Source organism: Cervus canadensis, chromosome 22 (assembly GCF_019320065.1).
Source record: "Cervus canadensis isolate Bull #8, Minnesota chromosome 22, ASM1932006v1, whole genome shotgun sequence".
NCBI classification, from domain to species: Eukaryota; Metazoa; Chordata; class Mammalia; order Artiodactyla; family Cervidae; genus Cervus; species Cervus canadensis.
In genome coordinates, this window is record NC_057407.1 from 29,481,187 (window position 1) to 29,487,711 (window position 6,525).

The 6,525-nt window shown below is 39.6% G+C and overlaps 1 protein-coding gene and 1 pseudogene across 8 annotated transcripts in view; one reads left to right on the top strand and one right to left on the bottom strand.

Moving 5' to 3' along the window:
- The window catches only part of FOXP1 (forkhead box P1), a 616,998-nt gene that overhangs the window by 241,135 nt on the left and 369,338 nt on the right, over positions 1 to 6,525 (bottom strand). The window lies entirely within an intron of this gene.
- On the top strand, positions 4,635 to 5,893 carry LOC122424378 (annotated as a pseudogene).

A 6,525-nucleotide genomic window follows, 5' to 3' on the forward strand; every position in this document is an offset into this window, starting at 1 on the left:
TTTCCCTGTGAAGACCTTTCAAGAAAAAGGCATTTCTGAACTTCAATTCCAGGGCAGCAAAACTTTTCAGGGCAACTATAGATGCCTCAGTCTTGTGACTTGTCATAACCAAACCTTCTGGAACACTGTACTCTTTATATTAAGAAGACATCAAGAAGGGCAGATAACAACATTCCAACCTCTTAAAAGTTACAGATCTCTAATTTATATTTCTAGTGGTTCAGTGACCACTGGTCTTTTTTCTGCTCTCTCCCAGTAGATGAGACTTTAGGTGCTATAATCATAGCAACTGTGAGCAAAGTAGAGAAGTGGGAAGCCGCTCCAGGAGACAGAAGTACAAAGGAGAATCCATACCCACTCCCTAGCATATTAATCCAGACAAGCTCAAATAATTAAACAGAGCAAAAAGGAGCCCTGCCAACTCAGGACTAGGCTGTTTGCTTTGCCACAAGGAAGCCTCTGAAGCTTAAGGTATGACGAGCCAGGTGTTCTGGGGAGCTTAATTAAAACGCGTTTTCATAGAACAAAACAGATTTTAAGTTTGAGAACTAACAAAGCCTACCAAACTTTAATCATTCGAACATTCAAATTGCCGCATTCTCAGAAAGAGTCTAATGGGATAAAGGGACCGACAACCAGGTCAGAATACATAGATTTTTCATTTCCATATTTTATATAGCTGAATATACACAGGGTCGGATACCTAAGAGCAATTAAAGACCAGCGTGTTTGATGACACACTTCACGCCTCTCCCATTTCCCCTGCAGCACTAGCCGCTCCGGTGGCCAAAGTGAACAGGAAGTTCACACCAATCAGGGCAGCTTTGTGAATGCAGGCCGTCAGAAGTCTGCTGCTTGCATCTCTCTGTTGTGTGAAATGGACAATTATTTAATTTTATCCTTCAAAAACTCCAGTATGCATGTATATCCTTCTCCTGCCAAAGTTACTCTCACAGAGAGATTAGCAGGCTTTTGCTGACATAAAAGACCACCATTTCTTGAAGGTCATGACCCCCTCAGCCTCCACCCTCAACCCAGTGAGAGTTGTATCCTTATAATTTACAGCAAACGCTAGCAGGCCCTGCCCAGTGTTGAAACACAAGGCAAAGTCAGAAACATCAACAAACAGTAATTTAAAAAACAAAAACAAAAGATGATGTGAGCTGAGTTTGCTCTATTGTTTGCAAAACAGGACAAAGGACAGGCTTCTGTTGTGGTTGCCAGTGTCCTAGAATCACACACACATACCACACACACACACACACCACAGACACCTCAAGCTGAATAAAGAGATGCAAGGTCTGCTTTACTTAACAAGAAATGATATCAGCATAAATGCATTTTAAAGTGAGGCAGGTAAGTTTAACAGAGAATCAAAATACTAGTTTTTAAAAATATTATCACTGATATTAGTTGTATGCTGTCCTCTCAGGATGTCTTTATTACAGGGAATTATTCAGAACATATTAAACTAAAAGTTAGTCTTCTCTTTTCAAACTTGTAGTATAGGCATCACAGAGGATCCATATGGAACCCAAGGACAACACACAACACATAAAAATACAAAATTCAAGGATTGTGCCTTTCAAAGGTGACTGCCTTGTTCATAGCACTAGACTTTTTCTCCTAGACCTTCTAAGTCCTTGTTTGTTCCACAAAGAGTTTTCTAGTCATCTGATGTTCTATTACTGAGCTAGTGGCCTTTCAGGAGAGCCCTCTCCCTTCTGAAAAAAGCAAACAACTGCATAGATATCATTACACTAAGGAAATCTCTTAGAAAAACCAAACAACTCGCTAATCTCTCCAGCCCCTTCATCCAAGCAAAAGATAAGAAAAGCAAACCTAAGTCTGTTTCAACCACATTCCAGGGACAAGTTCCCCTTTTCTTTCTTTATCAAAATTCTAGCATGTAAGTTGTTTTTTTTTTTTAAATGTGTGTGTGTTTTTAAAAACAGACCTTGCAGGATAAACTGCTGCTCACACCCGCAAACAAAGCAATATTTGTTTAATAACGGCTGCTACCATGGGTACAGTAAACAAGGGGCCCAGCATTTGTGTTTATGAACAAACACATCATCTTACAAGAGTAATTTAACATTAACCAGGTGGAATAATCAACAGATTTCATAGGTGACACCAGGGGCAGGAATAATGTAAACAGAGCTGGGGAGGAGAGAGGGGCCACTCTTTGGGAATCAAGGTCGAGGTAAATGCATTACAGAGTAAACAGCTGCAAAGAAGGCAAGATAAACAAACAGTCATTCTTCTGACATTTAGAGAGGCAGAAAGGTTGTATGTTACATAGATCAGCTGCTGACCACCATGAAATCAAACCAGTTGGAGACCAGGCCTGCTTGTTTGCACAATGCCATGTTTGCTTATAAACAACAATTTTCAGTTACCAACCTCGCATTACTCATCATCATCTAAGCCAGAGTGAATCAAGTGAAATCTGGTTAACTCTTTACTGGTGACATTATTTAGCAATCAAAAAAAAAAAAAAGCCTGACCCCCTTTAAGAAAAACAGGCTCCCCTGCTTCCCTGCCCCAAATGAAAAACAAGACGAACAAACAATTCAGTCAATGCCCTTTTATTTCCTCACTTTTAGATAAAAATAAAATATCTACATGGTTTAAACTACTATAGGCTGGATATGGTAAAATCTTTAAAAGACTGTGGTGTTCTCATGCTTGAGTAACCATGCATTCACTTCCTGGGCTCATCTTTTATCAATGAAATATATGAGTCAAACACTGACCTGGATCAGGAATATTTTACCTAGAAGGAAAACCCTGATGTTACTTTCTCCCCAAGTTTCTTGATCCAAGACATCCTTAAGCACACTGGATCCACAAAAAGATCTGTATCATTCTTAACCACCCAGCAAAAATCAAACTTCTGCCCTTTAAAAGACATTGGTTGATGTTACATACAAGTATGCAAGAGTTCATCTTGTCAGCATATCAAAGAAACCTTAAATCTTGGAAGCCAAGAGTGAATAAGCTTAATGTGTCCACTAACAAAGTATCACAAAGAAATGTTTTATGTTCAAAAATCTGTTTCATGTGTACTAACATGTTAAACAGCATGCTGTATATCAAAAGAAAGTTATCGCACTATATCGGAGATGCTATATTTAAGTAAACAATTTGCAATTATAACATGAATTTGGGAATCTATTTTACAGATACTTTAACATTAAACTAGTTAATTTCGATACTTGTGAATAACATCTCTCCATTACTTAAAAGTTATAAAGCAATGACACATTGAAAGACAGTTTGGTAATTTATCTACATCTTACATGTGAAAAAGAAAGTGAAGTCACTCAGTCATGTACGACTCTTTGAGACCCTATGGACTGTAGCCCACCAGGTTTCTCCTTGCCTGGGATTTTCTAGGCAAGAATACTGGAGTGGGTTGCCATTTCCTTCTCCAGGAGATCTTCCTGACCCAGGGATTGAACCCACGTCTCCCTCATTGTAGGCAGACGCTTTATCATCTGAGCCACAGGGAAGTCCATATCTTAAGTACATATCTTACATGTACAATCAGTTAATTAATTTTTAAAAACTCAGCATTATGTCAGTGCAAAGTACAGCAAAACACTGCTGGATATCCAAAGCAGAATTTGAAAATAAGAAAATGAAATTTAAAAAAACTAAAGACACACCTCAGAGGATTTTGGCAATTGCACTGGTAACGATCAGATTACTCAAATTTCTATCTCTGTCTGAAAATCTTAACAAAATTGTACTGGTCTTTCCTGGCCACCCCAATTCCTCACTCTCAATTCCACTACAAACCTCCTAACCTTCTCTAGCAGCTCTTGTTCTCGGTTCCTACTTCAATAACCTACTCTTTGTTCTGTGACACTCAAGTCACAAAGAAACAGCGGATTTTCTTTTGTGTTTTTGTTTTGTTGTATTGTGGTTTGCTTCCCAAGTCCATCTCTGCTGACTGTCTCCTATCCCCAAACCAACATAGCCCCTAAGGCCTCAACAGTGTCTGGAGAAGAAATTTCCAAGGAGGGTTCCGTGCCGTCAGAGGAGGGAATTTCTCAGGCTCATGAACCTGTTACCAACATATGGACACAGGGAAGGGACATGGACATGTCTCCTTTTTCTGTCCTAGCAAGCCTCTGGGGCTCGGGCCGTTCCACTGCCCTAGAGAAGGAAACTCAGCCTTGCTCAACTCTGATGATGCAAGTCTGGCGGCTGAAACAACTAACGCAGAGACTCTTCCTGAAAAGCTTTGGGAACGGAACGTCCTCAAATTCCATGCTCACTGCTCTGTGCATGAGGCCGAGATAACTAGGAGACAGAGATGCCTAATCCTGTGTCCCAGCAAAACTCAAGGGACGAAAAAATGAAGAAGTAAAAGCATAATACTGTGTTCTTCCATCCCTAGTCCCCATCTTTAATGGAAAAAGCTGATTACTCATTATTCACACTTCTAATTTTGTCCAAGCCTTCTCTTGACCTTCATTTTTATTTCCTATTCCTGAAGTTTGGAAGAACTAGACTATTGGTCAAGGATTATAAATAGCATTTACAATCCTAAACGGTAACCCGAAGAGCTATAACTATTTCCCTTGGTAAAGGACAACACCAAATACATAGCCGTCACCCAAATGGAGGGAGACTCCTTTGAATTCCAGGATGATTCTACTGATTTCTTAGCATGGGTAGGACAGATAACATGCATTTTTCTTCTATCCCAGTTGTGGTGTTACACTTATCCCAATACACCTTCAGCTTTACCTGCATGTGTCTATTAGGCTGGTGCAAAGTAATTGCAGTTTCGCACGGTTGAAATTTGCTACTTGACACTGGAATACATTCTTAAATAAATGTGGTTATATATAATTTTAATGTGCATTTCTCACTTTATGTTTTATGCTAATGGCATTACTTGCTGTTCGTTTTATATTATTTTAGATTAGGGAAATAATGTTAGACCAAAAAGCAAATTCAAGTGATTTTCTTATTCGAGTTCAAAATGGGTCATAAAGCAGCAGAGACAACTCGCAACATTAACAATGCATTTGGCCCAGGAACTGCTAACAAACATACAGTGCAGTGGTGGTTCAAGAAGTTTTGCAAAGGAGACGAGAGCCTTAGATGAGAAGCGCGGTGGCTGGCTACAGGAAGCTGACAATGACCAATGGAAAGAAATCATCAAAGCGGATCCTCTTACAACTACACAAGAAGTTGCTGAAAAACTCAATGTCACCCATTCTATGGTCATCTGGCATTTGAAGCAAAGTGGAAAGATGAAGAAGCTCAACAAGTGGGTGCCTCATGAGCGGACTGAAAATCAAAACAATCGTCATTTTGAAGTCTTCTCTTATTCTACTCAACAACGAACCATTTCTAAATCAGACTGTGATGTACAACAAAAAGTGCATCTTATACGACAACTGGCAATGAGCAGCTCAGTGGTTGGACAGAGAAGCGCCAAAGCAGTTCCCAAAGGCAAACTTGCAGCAAACAAAGGTCAGGGATACTGTTTGGTGTCTGCTGTCAGTCTGATCCACTACGGGTTTCTGACTCCCGGCAAAACCATTACCTCTGAGAAATCTGCTCAGCAAATCTATGAGATGCACCAAAAACTGCAACGCCTGCAGCCGGCATTGGTCAACAGAAAGGGCCCAATTCTTTTCCACAACAGCGCCACATTTACCTGATCGCATGCCAGCTGACTACCACTTTTTCAAGCACCTTGACAACTTTTTTGCAGGGAAAACACTTCCACAACCAGCAGGAGGAAGAAAACGCTCTCTAAGAGTTCGTCAAATCCCGAACCACAGATTTTTCACTACAGGAGTAAACAAACTTATTCCTCGTTGGCAAAAATGTGTTTGATTGTAATGGTTCCTATTTTGATTAATAAACGGGTGTTTGAGTCTAGCGATAATGATTTAAAATCCATGGTCCAACACCTATCAATAATTACCTTAAATGTAAATGGGTTGAATGCCCCAACCAAAAGACAAAGATTGGCTGAATGGATACAAAAACAAGACCCCTATATATGCTGTCTACAAGAGACCCACCTCAAAACAAGAGACACATACAGACTAAAAGTGAAGGGCTGGAAAAAAATATTTCATGAAAACGGAGACCAAAAGAAAGCAGGAGTTCGCGCCAATACTCATTCAGACATAAAAAATAGACCTTTACAAATAAAAGCTGTTGAAAAGAGACAAAAGGACACTACATAATGTCAAGGATCAAATCCAACAAGAAGAATAACAATTATAAATTATATATGCACCCAACATAGGAGCACCGGCAATATGTACGGCAAACACTAACGAGTATGAAGGAGGAAATTAATAGTAACACAATAATAGTGGGAGACTTTAATACCCCACTCACAACTATGGATAGATCAACTAAACAGAAAATTAACAAGGAAACACAAACCTTAAATGACACAATGGACCAGCTAGACCTAATTGATATCTATAGGACATTTCACCCCAAAACAATCAACTTCACCTTTTTCTCAAGTGCACA